General features: G+C 33.0%; 1 protein-coding gene and 1 long non-coding RNA gene across 5 annotated transcripts in view; one reads left to right on the forward strand and one right to left on the reverse strand.

Annotated features, from left to right (window-relative positions):
* The window catches only part of GABRG3 (gamma-aminobutyric acid type A receptor subunit gamma3), a 926,944-nt gene that overhangs the window by 99,438 nt on the left and 810,073 nt on the right, over positions 1-17,433 (forward strand). The gene's annotated exons all lie outside the window — the stretch shown is intronic.
* LOC103104656 (uncharacterized) overlaps positions 12,088-17,433 on the reverse strand; it is a 109,761-nt gene continuing 104,415 nt past the window's right edge. For all 3 annotated transcript variants that reach the window (XR_008913890.1, XR_008913891.1, XR_008913889.1), the window contains 2 exons: positions 15,939-16,060; positions 12,088-13,468 (listed from right to left, as the gene is read on the reverse strand). This is a non-coding gene — a long non-coding RNA (uncharacterized LOC103104656). The remainder of the gene's footprint in view (positions 13,469-15,938; positions 16,061-17,433) is intronic.

The following is a 17,433-nucleotide window of genomic DNA, read 5'->3' on the forward strand; positions in this document are numbered from 1 at the left end:
AACTTCATTTAGGTATATTACAGTAAAATTCTACCCACTGGTGATAACATTGATGGTAAAGCATTGCAAGACCTTGAAGTGGCTTCTTAATAATCAAAACAGATTTTACTTATGGTCAATTTATTTCAGCATCAAGAAAATCATTATATATTCTAATATATTACCTGAAAAAGTGATCCATGTTTGAGTGTGTGTGGCATAACATAATATTGATAATATCATAACATTTATTAAGTACTTACAATGTGGGGACCACTATGCTAGGCACAATTCCCACTCTAAATGAGCTTACAATCTGACAGAAATATATACCTAGTATAAAGCTTAAAGTGGTAACAGATTTAGCACGTGATCATTTTGAGCTATCCATAGTAATCATCCACTCTATTTCTCAATTATTATTTATGAAAGCGATCCTAAATATGCCTTGTTCTTTTCTACTCTTACCACTATAAGTTTGGTAATAAAAAATCAAGAAACTTACTTAAACTAGAAATCCTATATCTCTATATTTCCTGCATGTTTTAGTGAGCATTTCTAAACAACAGGATTGACAGTTGGCTTCTCTTTCAAATAATTTCAGTATCTTTTAATCTCTGCACAGTGACTATATAAACTATATAAAAGTTGGACCAGTTCATGTGCCAGTATCTAAATTCTTATCTTCATTATTTTCTTCAACAAAATTTCCCAGTTCTTTAGTGTATAAAGGTGTGTGTGTGTGTGTGTGTGTGTGTGTGTGTGTGGTTGGTGTCTTCCAGGCCATCTTGATATCTTGATATATACAATAGTCATTAGCAGTTGTCAAACCTAAATATTTAATTAGTCCATTAGTCTGTGGGCTGTTTAAAATCAGGGTCTATTTTAAAAAAAATTTCAGTGCTTAAAACAAACAGTGCCCAACACATAGTAGGCACAGAATAATGACTAGTTGACTGATTGAATTAAATAACCTTACAAATGGTTGTTAGTATTTCTAAAGTTTTTGCATAAAAATAATATTAATAGTAATACCTTCTTACTATTTGAATATAATACTTAGCCTTTTAAAAAGCTGGAAACTCTAGAAAAATGATATTTTAAAGATTGAATAGAGTTGGCAGTTTTACTACCACTAGTTCTTTGTTTGAGGTGTGAAACTTGAGATTCATTATCCCAAAGGAAAAAAAAAAAGTTGGGTCATAATGAGCAATTCCAGGTAAATGGGTTTTTTCTTTGCAGTATTTTATGTATTCACTGACCTATATCATATGGCTGCTTTTTTTGAAATGCTCTTCAAATAACCTCTGACCACCAAGCGCAGTTAGATTACTGAACCATAAGATGGCACTGCAGAGAATCTGAATGGCTCTTTTGGGCAGGCATTCAAGATCTTGCAGAAAACTCCTGATTCTCTTCAAATATATATATATATATATATATATATATATATATATATATATATATATATATATATATATATGATCTCTTGTTTCATAGTAATGTACCTTTCAGGAAATAGAGAATATTAAGGTAAGAGTAACATTAATATCACTAATTATTTCCTAAAAATATGTATGGAAACATATCATGTTTTACTAATTGCAGCCTTTTTGTAATACTGTTCTATTCAAAACCATAATACAGTATAATGCAGCCACCAATCAAATCTAAATGTGAATAGCTAGAGGACATTTTTAATATATAAATTAGTTTATACAATTAGCATTAATGATGACTACAATTCAAACTCTGAATTTCCATTATTAGCCCAGAAATGACCAAAAATATCAATTGGAACTTTTATTATAATGAATATGAAATTTTAAAAAAATGAGCTTTCATTTTCTACAAACATTAAAGCTGCACGAGAAATTGCCCTATTCCTCTTTGATACTAAGTATTATCTACTAAAATGTGAAAGTGATCATATAGGAATTTCAGTCATGTGGACTCACTGGCTGACACACTTTGAATGGGGTTGGATATGGTTCAAATATAAACATCTGGCAGGCCTCGTGGAACCTTTCAACTGATAGAGCATGCCATTTCCATATGTTATAAAGCAGTCTTTACTCATAAGAATGGAGGTCTCTTTGGTATTCCCTTGAAGGACAGAATAAATTATATTAATGGGATGACTGGAAGAAAGGAATGGTAGGTTTAGCTCTACCAGACATTTTGGCCTCATTGAGGTTTCCTTTGACTTGAGAAGAATCTGACAGCTAGAATCCTCTGTTTCCCACCCACTACATCTTGTTTCCTATATTGATTATGCGGATACTCTCAGAATTACCTTTTCTACTTGACTAATGCCACATTTTCTTTATGATTGTTCAGTAGATGACAGTACTATTCAGAGGATTTTGGCTTCATTGTATTTTTCAAGATTCCCTTCCTTAGAGGATCAAGATCTTATAGTGAAAGTACTATGAAGGCCACAAACATCAAATAGTTCCACTGAAGCTTTACTATGATGATGAAGAGAACCCTGAATTGTCAATGCTGTGCTGCCAGAATAGAAGCCTTAGAAAGCCTTGCCAAGCTGGGTGACGTTTAAATATACATAATTGGCAGAGTTGGACTTCGGAGTCTGTCACCTGAAATCTTATTACAAAAGCTTGGCCACAAGCAGCTGATTGTTTTTGACAAAAGAAGCCCATAATAAAAATATTTCCTAAGGTATAGAAGAACATCAGAGCCCATGGATTACTCGTACTAGTGACATCACTTATTTTGAAATACCGAAGTATGTAATTCACTGTGATTTTCTAAAAATTGTCAGTAGAAAATACTTAAATCCAGAATATTCTTCAGGCCTTATATATTAACCTTTTCAGGTCTAGAACATTAAGGCCAAATTAATGTTGACAATTGCTATTACATATAATTGGGAATATCTTTGAATAACAAATTATTAATCATAGAAACTCGGACATGGAAGAGATTTCTAAGATCAGCTTATCCAAATCAGTTCAAAAGTATGAAAATTCTCTACAAAATCTCCAGTAAGGAGCCATTCAACTTTTGCTTCATGATGGTTTTCAGTGATTCATAAATCATTAGCTAATAAGATAAGTTATTTTGTAATGTAAGATTTTCCTTTTACTCGGGAAAGAACCAAAAACCTTTCTATAATTTTTACCCATTTGGTCCCAGTTCTGCTAAAGCATAACAAGGTTAGTCTTCTTTATGCTCATCCTTCAGACACTTAAGAATTACCATGTTTATTATCTTAAGATTTTCTTCTATAGGCTACACAACAGAAGGTCTTTCATTGGAAGCATAGAAGGTAGGATTTAGAGACTTCTTTGCATATTGAGCATGTTATTTTTAATTTTATTTCAATTTAATAAATTTGAATTGCTCCCAAGAACCACTTTTTAATTAAATACTTCAGTATACTCTCTTTTATAAAGAAAAGATTCTTGACCTCTTCCTTTCACATTCCTTCCACCTTATGGTCCTCACTAAATCCTGAAATTTTTCCTAAAGGTACTACATCTCTTAATAGACTATCCATTTTTAGCTGTTTCTTTTTCTTTTCTTTTTATTAACTCATTAGGCAATATGCAGGAATTGTCATATTCTTGCTTTTCTTTCTCTTACATGTTCCTGCTGCCAGTATTGCTAAGTAACATTGACTCCATTGAATTATTTCTAGATTTTTATTTCATCCTCTCTTGAGATTAGTTCAGTACCTGCCTCACCAATTTTCTCATAACATTCTTGGTGACCTCAATACTCATATTCAAGAGTAACACTGGCTGCTGAGATCTCTTTTTTGAAAATTAATGTCTACCTTTCCATTACCACTCCTAAAACTATTCTCCATCATGAAAATGACTTAAATATTTTCAGTATCTCTATTTTTCTTTGGATTAAAATATAAACTCCTAATTTTGTTATTGAAAACTCTCCACAAACTGCTTAAATAGCCTTTACTAGCATGATTCCATATCACTCAATTAAGTCAATAGGCTACATTTTTTTCTCTGAAGTCCAAGCACTGTTTCTTACCTCAACACAAGTCATTTATCATGCCTAGAATGTGCTCCCTTCTCATTTTCATCTTATAGAATTCTCCCATTTCTTCAAGGTTTAGTACATGTCCTTTATAAATGCCTCAACAGTACTCCTGAGCTGCAATGTTCTATGCATCTTCAGACTGTCTCAGAATACTTTTTATGGAATTCTTTTTTGCTTCTTCACACCCATCCCATATTATACTTCTTTAGATGCTACAATTGACTTTTCCTAAAATACCTGGAGAATGAAAGCTATTCGAAATCAAGAACTGGATCAATTTTCGTTATCATTTTATCTTAGCACTTGGCATAGTTCCTTGTATCTCAGCACCAAGCTAAGTGTCATATTTAATTAAAAAATATAAGAAAAGGAACAGAATGATTTCAGTAAGCACTAATCTCTAGTTGTTAAAATGTCAAGATTTTTTACATTGCATATGTAAAATGAACTATTGCATGAGTAAATCATAAAGAATCATAATTTGGGAGCTGAGAAAGACCTAAGAAAAACCACCTATTCAAACCTCTTAATTTTTTAGCTAAGGAGACTAAGATTGTGAAATGTTAAATTTACTTGCCTTGGGTCACAGAGATTACTTTGAATTCAAATATAAGATTTCTGATTTCAGAGCTTCCATTTTCCCACAAAGTCCTTCAGCTACCCCAAAGTACATATTACTAATGCTCTCTCTAGTCAAGCAATTATAAATGTTTCACTTTGCATTTGTACTCTGTTCCTTTTATGGTGGTGTATGTATATATATTTTTCATGAGTCTCTTAGTGTTGTCCTGGATTCTTGCCTTTTTGATAATAGTTAAATCATTCACAGTTGATCATCATACGTCATTGTTGTTTTGTGTACAGTATTCACCTTGTTCTACACACTTCAGTTTGCATCACTTGCTGTACATATTTCCAAGTTTTTTATGATGATTTTGTTTAGCACTTCATATGGCACAATATTCCATTACAAACTCATACCACAACTTGTTCAGCCTTTCTGTAATTGTTAGATATCCCTTCAGTTTCTATTGACACATCAATCTAACTGTGATGATTCTATTTTGAAGATGACTTACCTGATGACCTTGGATAGACCACAGAATTTGGAGGGAGGGGCAGAGGGGATCTAAGTTTCAATTCTTCCTCTGATGCTTATTAGGTTTGTTACATTGAAGAAGTCATTTAACCTCCTTGAGCTTCAATATCCTTGTATGTCAAATGTAGATGATCATATCTTTACAAATGGATAGAAGGCCTTGGACTCAGAAGGTACTGAGTACAAGTCTTACATCTGAGATTAGCTGAGTGGCCTTGGGTTAATTATTAACTAGTTATTTATTTATTCAGAGCTTTAGGCAGTTTTCTAAAATTATAATTTGCAGACAAGGTGGCAAGCCGATTCAGTAGATAAAATTTTCTCACCTTGAAATTTTCTAGACCAATGATATCACTTTTCCAGGCTCTACTCTTAATCCTCTAATCAGTGATGGCAAATCTCTTAGAGACCTTAGAGACAGAGTTCCCAAATGGCAACCCTCATTTTGCATGTGAGCACCCTGCCTTATCCCAGACAGGAGAGGGAGGAAGTGCTCCCATTGGGCTGCTGGGCAGAAGGATGGATCATGTGAGAAATGTCCTCAAGTGAGCGTGAAGAGGGTGAAGGGAGCAGCCTCCTCTGGTACAGACGCCATAGGTTCACCAACCTGGCTGTAAATAGTGATTGCCTGGACTGGTAAAGAGATATATTGATAAAATGTGTTCAAAGATGAATTCCAGTTATTCTTAGTTTTGTATTATTATGTTCTTTTGAAAAGTAATTTTTAAAAAAATTTACCTCAGAAGACCTTTGAAAAAATGTAAACAAATAGGAGGCATCTTAATTGTTTCAGAAAACTCCTCAAGAACTGTTAGGGAAAAACTCAGACACCTCTGAATTCTGTCTTCATTGTTGTTCAACAAAAACCAATGCAGAGAGAAGCAGTGTGTCCAGGAAGCAGATTTTGGTCTCAGGAAGAAACTGACTTAGGTGCCACCTCTGACATATTATGCTTGTGGGACGCTAAACAAGCCACTTAACCTCAATGTGACTGAGGCTACTCCTTCAGACTTTAAGTTGCAGAACATTTGGAAATCTGTTTTAGCTAAAGGATTACTTAATAAGAGCTGAGCACATTGATGGAATCATAGATTTAGTTTTTTTAATAAGTGACTTTAGAGATTTCAGAACCCAGTTTAATCAATTAAAGCATTATTTAACAAGTAGATGATTATATTTGTTGTATTATTGTATCTTAATATACATGTCATGATGTGAGAGAAAAAGATGAAAGAAATGTATTTCAAACACTAACATTTTCTTATGAGAATTCATTTTGTACTGTAAAAAGGGAACAGCAGGTGGCGTCTTGCACACAAAATATTTTCCATTTAAGAAGAAAACTCAGTGGGATGAAGCATCTATTACTAGTTATTCCTTTGCCTATGGTTAGCTAAACTGGCATGAGGCAAATGCAAAAGTTTAATTTTTGCAGAAGAAACATTTTCTAAAAATTTTGCTTTTGATATAATAGTCATGTCAACCATGCACAAATGACTTAAAGATGTACAAACATATTTTTTTTGGGGGGGTAGGAAATCGATGTGTGCAGATGCTTTATCGAGGATGGGGGAGTTGGCAGAACTTTTGGACAACTTAGAAAAAAAAGCAAAGATTTCATATGAATATGAAAATTGAACCATGACTCAGTGAAGGGCTTTGCTGCTCATTGTCATACTTACACTTTGAACAGACTCTTGACTTTTAATGAACTCATATTTTATTTACTTCTGATGGCAGAAATTGAAAAACAAAACCTAAGAGACTTGAATTTTGTTTTAAAGTTGCCTTTAGGCATAATTGTATGCTAGGTGAAGTTGGCTCTCACCCGACTTAGTTCAATATATCAAGTGCCTTCTCTATGCAAGAGAGTCTATGCAAGACTCTAGATAAGTGGCTGAACCAAGATATAATGCATGCCTCCCCCCTACCCCCCATTTAGGAGCTTACCTTCTAGTAGGGAAGATAAGACTAGTACACATATAATGGTAGGTCCAAATGGAGCATGATAAATGATTAGAAGTTTAGATATGTTTTATGGGAGATCTACAGAGGAAGATACTATTTCCTGTTGAAAAAAGGTTCTGAATTGAGGAAAATAAGAGATCCAGGAAGGCTTCACTTCATTTTCATTTCTATTTGTCTACTTTACTTTGTGGTCTCTCATAACTTTCCATACTGGTTCTTTTATGTTGCTTAATATTCCCTCCAGACATTTGACTTTGATATATAAACCAGTATTTCATGCCCTTTGATATTTACACTTCCATTATCAGAACTCACCAGCTTTGTACCTTTATTCCCAAAGAGCTGCTCTAAATAACTAATGACCATCCAGCTTGGACTGAATTTAACAGGTTATCCACTCCAGATTATAGTTATATTTTAAAGGCTTCCCAGGACAGGAGATAATTCTTTTATGGTAGGGAGGAAGAAATTTTATTTTTTTAATTTTTTCCAAATTTTATATCAATAATATTTTTAATAATCAATTGCTAACATTATGCAAGCCATATGCTCTCCCTCCCACCATCCATTTGTTCTTAAGAGAGCAATTACTATATTATATAGGTTGTAAATGTGATATTATTCAATACACATTTCCATATTCTTCATATTGTGAGACAAGACACATAATCCTTATAATAAAGAAAAAAATCATTGAGGTAAAAGAGTGAAGAATGGTATGCTTCAATTTATATTCAGACTCCATCAGTTCCTTCTGTGATGGTGGAAAGCCTTTTTCATCATGAGTCCCTTGGAGTTTTCCTAAATCCTTGCATTTCTAATAGTTAAGACATTCACAGTTGATCATTGTACTTTATTGCTGTTATGATGTACAGAGGATGACCTTCTTAATGGGCTTTCACATTGCATTGGAAGGAGGAGAAGAAATTTAGTCCGAATTTGTTGTATTTTTTATCTATGAAAGATGGACTCCAATTAGGATAGCTAAGGCACTGTATATCCTCTGAATCTAAATCAAGAAACTTACCTTTTTGAGAAGTTGTCATATTTGCAGGGACCATGCAAATATATGTATGACAATGTTATGACTTGATGTCAACCTATGCATAGGTTAATGGAGTGGCCACCTAGAGAAGGGGAGACAATCACCTTTTATTCATATGAAATACTGTTTCAATCTGCTCACTAATATTCCTTTAATACTAAGAGCTTTTCATTTTCCCTTAACAAATGAAGGTGAAAAGGCAAACACCCTTTGCAAAATGGCATATTTTTTTCTATTAAGGAACAGAGCTAAATATTGCTTCTCTCTCCAGAGACAGATTTGATAATGTTGGGAATAGGGTGTGACAGGAAAAAAGACAAGGAAAGTAATGTAGGGTACCTGAAATAGTGTGAGGGTCATTAGAGAGGAGGGAAAGGGGAAGAGAAAGAACAAGGATTTGCATTAACTGCATCTTGAAGTTTACAAAGTCCTTTCTTCACAGCAAGCTTACGAATTAAGTAGGACATAATATATTTTACATATTGAGCTGAGAAATCCAATAATTTGATATGTTACACAAAGAGTAATTGTGGGAGCTTAGGTTCAAATGTAAGCCTTCTTTTTCCAGGACTATAACTCTTTCTACTAACCAAGACTAGAATAATATTTCATGATACAGTTTAGGGTTAAATTTCTGCAATATGAAGTCAAAAAGTAGGCTTGCTTCTAATATAGTATTGAAATCTTCTGGACGTCAATAGAATCTTAATTTGCCTCTGGCTTAGAAGGGAATTTAACCGAAAGATAGCAGTTTCAATGAGCACACTTTCCTTATTTTTCCATTTTACACTGGCATAGCTTTATTTTTTTTGCCTTGCTCTAGTGAACAATTTTCTAGGCATTTCCTTTTATCCTTTCCCTTCTCCCCGTCATTTCCCATTCTCTTCCCACCTTCCCACAGCAACAGTGACTCTTTAGGGTCTAGGAAGGATGCTTGGTCAGTTTTGAATCTTCCATTCATGGACTATTGAATTTAGAAGTACCAGCATGGATTAGAATTAAATTTGGCCTGAACTGAGGAATGTTTTTTTTCAACATTTGTCATTGGGGCCCAACATTACTAAATGCTTATTTTATTTAGGAAAAGAATACTTTTTAAATTTATTTGGACTATCTTCAACAATAATATATGTATATAATGTCAATAAAATTCTTCTATTCATGGCTCTCCATTGATTGTTGATATTTATTTAATAATGTCAAATTGTAGGCTTATAATAAAGCCTCAAAGTCTCTTATCAGATAATAAGATATGAAGAATCTAATTTTTAACTCTTGCTGACGATGTATAGAAAGATGAGTTGTCCTAATTCTGGATATAGTGTGGAACTTTTCAATTCCTACTAGAGCTTCAATAAGATACTATTAATACAACTGACCTGGAAAGAATCATCCACATCAGTTTCATTGATAATCTCTATTTTGTCCTAACGTTTATAGATTTATTAAAATTGTTCTACCTTCTAAATGGAGTGCTCTTTTTCATTATTACAAGTAATTTTACCTAAGAACATCAAACAAGTTTACTGAAAGAATTTTTTGTTTTGTTTTGTCAGTGGTTAAATAGACCCAGGGGTGTGCCTTGAGATTTCCTAGGGTCACAACTTAATTAATGTTTTAATGATTACACTTAACAAGAGGAGCTTGATTTGCATCAGTTAGTAGTCAAATTCTACTTTAAATTTAAAAAAAAAGCAGCAATAATAGCCAGCATTTATGTAGCACTTACTTTGTGTCAAACACTGCTAGGCAGTTTATAAATATCATCACATTTGATCCACATAACAACCCCAGGAAATATGTGCTTTTATTATTCTCACTTTACAATTAAAGAAGCTGAGGCATACAGAGGTTAAGCGACTTGTCCAAGGTCAAACAGTTAGTACATTTAGTAAGTATTCTGGGGCACGATTCCATATTTTGTTGACTCCAACTCCAGCACTATTCACTGCATTAATTTAGCTTTTTGGTTCTTACATGTAATAGCTGATCTTGGGGTTTTAAATTTTAGGTCATTCTTTTTTGTTATGGTCTGGAGAAGAAAGGAACTTAGGAAAATACATTGAATATTTAAGTCCTTTTACCCCTTTTAATGGAATATTCAACATTTAATTTTTTCAGAAAAGTAAGGATTAGTAGAAAAAGAGAAGGCAGAGTAAAAATCGTTCTTCTACAGAGTGACATTCAGAAGTCTCATTGGGGAATTCCCTTGCCATCACTGTTAACTATCAAAATGCAACCTGAGAGATCACAAAACTTTGCATGCCCTCTTCTGAAAAACAAAACAAAACAAAACAAAACAAAACCAACAATATAAAAATAACCTGGGATTCTTTTCAGCTTTTTCCTTTACTAGAATCCTCAGTGGGAATCTATCTTGACAGTTACAAAATCGTTTGGACTTCTGTTTTCAAAGAGAGAAAATCTTGGTCAGTTTGACTTGTATTTACCCTTTACAAAATACAGATAACCCCCTTATGGTAGAGAGGGGAAAGAGGTGATAGATATGTGCATCTTCTTTATAATGACTTCCAATAAATTCCTAATTGTGGATTTCCATTCATTCCTCAAACTGCACCAGTGGTAGCCAAAATAAATCAATGATAAATTAGCTTATCTTCATTGCCAGGTGGGAAAATAGGTTGTCAGTAAAATACTGATGAAAATATTCATCATATTTTTATTGTCTTCAGTTTCCTGGTTTTTATGCATGTTTTAGATTTTTTTCATTTGTTTGGCAGAGCTGTAGTGAGGAAGATTGATTACTTTAGGCATAGTTATTATTTTCTATAGATATTGTATAGCTATTATGTGTACATTCTGCACACCCCCATATTTAATGCAAAAATACAGCACTAATATTTTCTGCCAGATAACATTGTAATATTTCTGAATGTAATTCCTAAGGCTTTTCAATGTAAGTTTATATTTACCTTAGTTTATTAATGCTTATACTTTAGTTAGTGTGGCTAGCCAATGAATGATTTTCATCTTTTGCTATGTCAACTGACCCTCTTGACCTTTGTCTGTATATATATATATATATATATATATGTATAACTAGCTATGATTTGTTTGTCTATCTGTCTATCTACCTATCTATCATTTGTGTCTATCTATCTATGTATCTATGTATCTAAAGGACATCTAAAAGAATCATATTTAGTTGTACTTGGGAGTAGCTAACCATAGACCATACATAAAATGTGGATTATTGTGGAGACAATGAATTAAGGGCAGATGTTTTGAATTCTAGACCCAGCTGTACTACTCTAGTAATTTCATGAACTCAAGTCTTTCTGAGACCAAGTTATTTCATCTCTCAAATTAAGGGATTAGACTAAATGATCTGTAAAGTTGTTGAGAAGATGCATGTTTTATTATTTTTTACTATTTACTATTTAAGATAAACAATAAATAAGGTAGCTTAGTAGTAACAAATTTCAAACTACATTCCAAAGAAGTAGTTATAAAAATAGTCTAGATTTGGCTAAGAAACAGAGTAAAGGAACAGTGGAATAGATTAGATACACAATAGTAAATTACTATAGTAACCTAGGATTTGATAACCAAATTTCTAAGCTTTTGTGGTTAACACACATTATCTGAAAAACATTGCTGGAAAAACTGGAAAGCAGTTTGGAAGAAACTAAATGTAGACCAATATACCATACTATATACCAAAATAAGATCAAAATGGATAAATGACTTAGACATAAAGGATGATATGCAAAAGAACTTAGGGGAGAAAAGAATCCATAGATTCTGTTAAATCCATAGATAAGGGAATAGTTTAGCACCAAACAAGAGATAGAGAGGATCACAGGAAGTAAAATAGATCAGTTTAATTACATAAAATTTAAAAAATTGTTTTGCACATAATATCCAATTGCCACAATTATAAAAAGCATAAAATTAGAGGAAAAATTATAGTAAGTTTATATGATAAAGGTCTAACTTATTATTAATTGAGCCACATTTATAAAAATAAGAACCACTCCATAGTTGATAAATGGTCAGATAGATAGACAAGCAGTTTTCAGATGAGGAAAACAAAGCTATCAATATTCATATGAAGAAATGTTTTAAATCACTATTAATTGGAGAAATGTAAGTTTCAGACTACTCTGAGATAGCACCTCACATCTAGCAGATTATCTAATATATCAGAAAATGAAAATATGTCCTGGAGATGTAGAAAATTTAGAATACTAATGCACTGTTGGTACAATTGTGAACTAATCCAACCATTCTGAAGAACAATTTGAAACTATGACAAAATGATTATAAATCTCTGTCTAACCAGTGACCTAACAATTACACTGCTAGATTTATATTCTAGAGTGATGAAAAAAGGAGGAAAGGATCTATTTATATAAAAACCATTTATAGCAACTATTTTTGTGGTGGCAAAGAATTGGAAATTGAAGAGATAGATACCAATCATGTTGAGAGTGGCTGAGAAATTTGTGTTATATGATTGTGATGCAATATTATTATGCTCTAAGAAATTATGTATAGGATGGTTTCAGAAAAAAAGCCCTGAGAAGATTTATATGAACTGATAAAAACTACAGAAGCAGAATTAGGGGAACATTGTACACAGTAATAGCAATATTGTAACAATGATAAAGTTTGAGGGACTTACCAACTTCTCTAATCAAGACAATCCAAAGGGATTCATAATGCAAAATGCTGAAAACTTATGTACTCCAAGTGCAGATCGAAATATACTTCAAAATTCTTCATTTCTCTTGTTTTATTTTTGTATGTCTTTTCCTTTGCAATATTACTAATAGGAAAATGGCTATTACATGACTTCATATAAAGCATCTATACCATATTGTTTGCCTTCACAAATGATGGGGAAGGGAAAGAGAAAGTAAGATATTTTGGAAGTCAATTTTTTTAAATTATGGATGATAGAATTTTTTCTTTTTTTAAAATTTTATTTAGTCAATTTAGAACATTATTCCTTGGTTACAAGAATCATATTATTTCCCTCCCTCCTGGGTTTTACATGTGTCCTTGATCAGAACCTATTTCCATGTTGTTGATGTTTGCACTCAGATGATCATTTAGAGTCTACAGCCCCAATCATATCCCCCTCCACCCATGTAATCAAGCAGTTGTTTTACTTCTGTGTTTCTCCTCCCACAATTTTTCTTCTGAGTGTAGATAGTATTCTTTCTCGTAAATACCTCCGAGCTGTTCAGGGTCACTGCATTGCCACTAATGGAGAAGTCCATTACGTTTGATTGTACCACAATGTGTCAGTCTCTGTGTACAATGTTCTCCTGGTTCTGCTCTTCTCACTCTGCATCAATTCCTGGAGGTTGTTCCAGTTCCTATGAAATTCCTCCAATTTATTATTCCTTTTAGCACAATAGTATTCCATCACCAACACATACCACAATTTGTTCAGCCATTCCCCAATTGAAGGGCATCCCCTCATTTTCCAAAATTTTGCCACCACAAAGAGCAAAGCTAAGAATATTCTTAATATCTCTTTGGGGTATAAACCCAGCAGTGCTATGGCTGGATCAAAGGGCAGACAGTCTTTTAGCACTTTTTGGGCATAGTTCCAAATTGCCCTCCAGAATGGTTGGATCAATTCACAACTCCACCAGCAATGCATTAATGTCCCCACTTTGCCACATCCCCTCCAGCATTCATTACTTTCCTTTGCTGTCACGTTAGCCAATCTGCAAGGTGTGAGGTGATACCTCAGAGTTGTTTTGATTTGTATCTCTCTGATTATAAGAGATTTAGAGAACTTTTTCATTTGCTTATTTATAGTTTTGATTTTGTTAATGACAAGAAACACTACATGACTTACGGTGTGGAATATCATTTGTAGAGTCCTTTCATAATAAAAAAATGGGAAAATACTACATGAATGAAAGTACATTACAAAAAAATCGAAGGGAATAAAACAATGCCAGAATGCATTATCCCTTCTTTCTTCCTTCCAACCAATATGCCAGGACAAAATCTGCCATGTCTTCTATCAAATCTGACATAGAATGATATCTAACTTGGTATATATCTTTCTTTATTTCCAGAAATGAGCCAAAAGGAAAAAAAACAGACTCTATTATAACATTTAGAAAGAGAAATTACATTATTCCTTCTCTTATTTTAAAATGAGTAAATTGAGGACTAGAGAGTTGAAGAAGTTAGCCAAGAATCTTTCATGTCTTTTCAAATAAAAGATTAGATTTGACATTCAGTAATATCTGCCTGGTTATAAACACTTGTTTCTTTATTTCTAAAGAAAGAATTTCTAAAAGGAAGGATGGATTCTGTTAAGAATTTAGAACTAGAAATGACTTTAACCATTTTCTTATTTTTAGAGATAAGGAAACTGAGGCTCAGAGTGGTTAATAACCTTGCCCAAGATAACACATCTATATTTTAAAAGAAGATGATAGATATTTTCCTTAAACAAGCTCTGATGGTAGAATTCCAGATGCTGTAACACCTGGGTGAGGAAGGTATATTTGAGGACTCTCAAATACCCTTTAAAACACTGCAAATGGGATATTCTAAATTAAATTTATATATAAGACTACCTATGTTCCCTTTTACCCGTTAGAGTAAAAGCTCTTTATGTATAAAGTTTTAAAATCCTATTTTTTCTGTTGAAGTCAGTGATTTGCAAAGTTCAAAACAATAGTATTTGATAGCACATTGAAAGCTGACATAAGTAAAGACACAGTGAATTCAAATCACAAATCTACAAATAAAATATTCCAGAGGACTAACGGAATAGGCATATGTGACCTTTGAAAGACCTTTTAAAACTGAAGAAATAATGCAGACAGAACAAGGGCATACGTATGGAACTTCAAAAAAAAAGGGAAGAAGAAAAATCTGACAAATCTTGACCAATGTAGTTAACTTCAATTCCTGAAAATATTTTAGAATATATTATTAAACAATGTTTTGTAAACATTGAGAAAAGTTAGTGTTCATGAAGAGTCAGCTTGGCTTTATCAAGAAAATGAAGAGAAACAAGACATTTTAGACAGGGATACTTGAATACATAATGAAAATGACGCCAATTTTATGCGTTTATGTTTCAGCAAAAATATTTGACAAAATATGCCATGCTATCCTCATGGACAAAAAGTCTGGGTGCCTGATGATTTTGCAGAGCTGCTTGAATGACTAGACACAAAGAGCAATCATTAACAGCTCAAATTCACCTTGGAAGTGGTGGTCCCCATGATTCCCTTCTTGGTTCTGTGCTGCTTAACATTTTTACCAATGACTTTGAGGAAGACATGTATTCCATGCTCATCATATCAAAAAGTGACATAAAATTGGGAGAAATAGCTACCATATTGGATGTCTCAAGATTCTCTGATTTTGACAGGTTAGACAGTGTGGTTTTCATAAAATGAATTAGAATGTTGATCAAGATCTAGGATCAAATTCTAAATCTAACTCACTATGTGAAAACATATTAGCTCTTTAAGTCTATTTCCTTATCTATGGAGGGGTGATTATGTTTGTACTTACTGGGCTGAGTATGTGTTTTGTAAACTTGAAGTGATATATATGAAATAATCCCAACTGGGGCTTCTCTGTTCTTTGGTATTTTTAGGTAACATAATTATTGTTTTGTATTTTTAGGCAAACTTAAAGCTTTCAAGTGAAATATTATTCTTTTACTAAATGGCCGCCTAAACCCCAAATTAATAAAAAATTATTTGTGAATCCAGGTTCAATATCACACAGGTCATGACTTTGCCAGCTCTCACTACAATGTTTTGAAAAATAAAAATATACATAAATGTAACAAGGACATACTGTAACAATCTGTATATTGGTGTTGTCCAGTTGTTTCAGTGTTGCCCAACTCTTCTTGAACCTTATGAGGTTTTCTTCACAAAAATGCTGGAAGAGTTTGCCATTTCCTTCTCCAAGTCATTCTACAGATGAGAAAACCAAGTCAAAGAGGGTTAGGTGTTTTTCTCAGTGTCAGACAGCTAGTACATGTCTGATGTCAGTTTTAAACTCATGTATTCCTCACTTCAGGCCTAGCATTCTATTTTGCCACTTTGCTGACTGTAACATCTGTACAACAGTGTATAATTCTCAAAATATACTATCATATTTGATTCCCAGCTTATTGTGGATTGCTGTCTATTTGTATTAAAGTTTATGGGGCTATGTTTTGAGGGATTGAGTTATTTTTTCTTTTAGTTTCTTCTCATAAAAAATTTCCTCTTATATAGCTGATTTATGAAAAAGTTGAGTAGTAATATAGTGAAAAGAATGTTAGTTTTGTGTCAGGAGTACTTAAGGCTATCCCTATTGATTAAATCAAAGGCAAGTAGTTTTATACTGCTGGGTCTCAGTTTATTGATCTTTAAAATGAAGGCTTTGGTCTAGATTATGATTTCTAAAATATCTTTAAGATAAAAAATTAAATATTGATGATTTGAATCCTTAGAAAGCATTATTCTTTCTTAGAATATTCATTGGAAGTGGCAACCCAAAATGTTTGTATTTGCAGATTAATTTATTTATAAGTGAGCATTTATATCATGTTTTAAAATTGGCAAAATACTTTACATATAGTTATTTCATTTCATCCTGATAACTATTCTGTGAAGTAAGCAGTGTTATATCATTGCCATTTTACACAGGAGGAAATTTAGGATGAGAGAGACTAAGTGACATCTGAAATAGGATTTGAACTCAGATGTTACTGATTTTAACTGTAATAACAAACAGCAAATGTTTTAATCTTTTTTGGCATTCACTCAAATATACATACATACATATATATGTATATATGTACATATATGTACACACACACACACACACATATATATATATATATAATATAACTTCAAAGAATAGGAAAACTTCAGGCTTTGTCTTAATTAGTTTCCTTTGATTTGGAAAGTTATAATTTTCTAAATATCATGTAGACTGTGTAAAAAGAAGTTAAAAGAAATCGACAAACAAAATGTTCAAGAAGTCAATGTATGGAAGTAATTGGAGGTTCAGTAGACAGAGTGCTAGGAATACCCGAGTTCATATATGACTTCAGATACCAGCAGTGTGACCCTGGAAAGTCATTTAACCTCTGTTTGCCTTAATCCACTCAAGAAGGAAATGTCAAAACATTCCAATATCTTTGCCAAGAAAATCTCATGGAAGGTGTGGTCTGGCAGTGATGGCAAACCTTTTGGAGACTGAGTGCCCAAACTTCAACCCTCATACCACATGAGAGCCTCTCCCCTTACACTAGACAGGGAAAGGAGAAAGCTCTCCCCTTGGGCTGCTGGTCAGA

This window comes from Monodelphis domestica, chromosome 8 (genome assembly GCF_027887165.1).
Source record: "Monodelphis domestica isolate mMonDom1 chromosome 8, mMonDom1.pri, whole genome shotgun sequence".
Lineage (NCBI taxonomy): Eukaryota > Metazoa > Chordata > Mammalia > Didelphimorphia > Didelphidae > Monodelphis > Monodelphis domestica.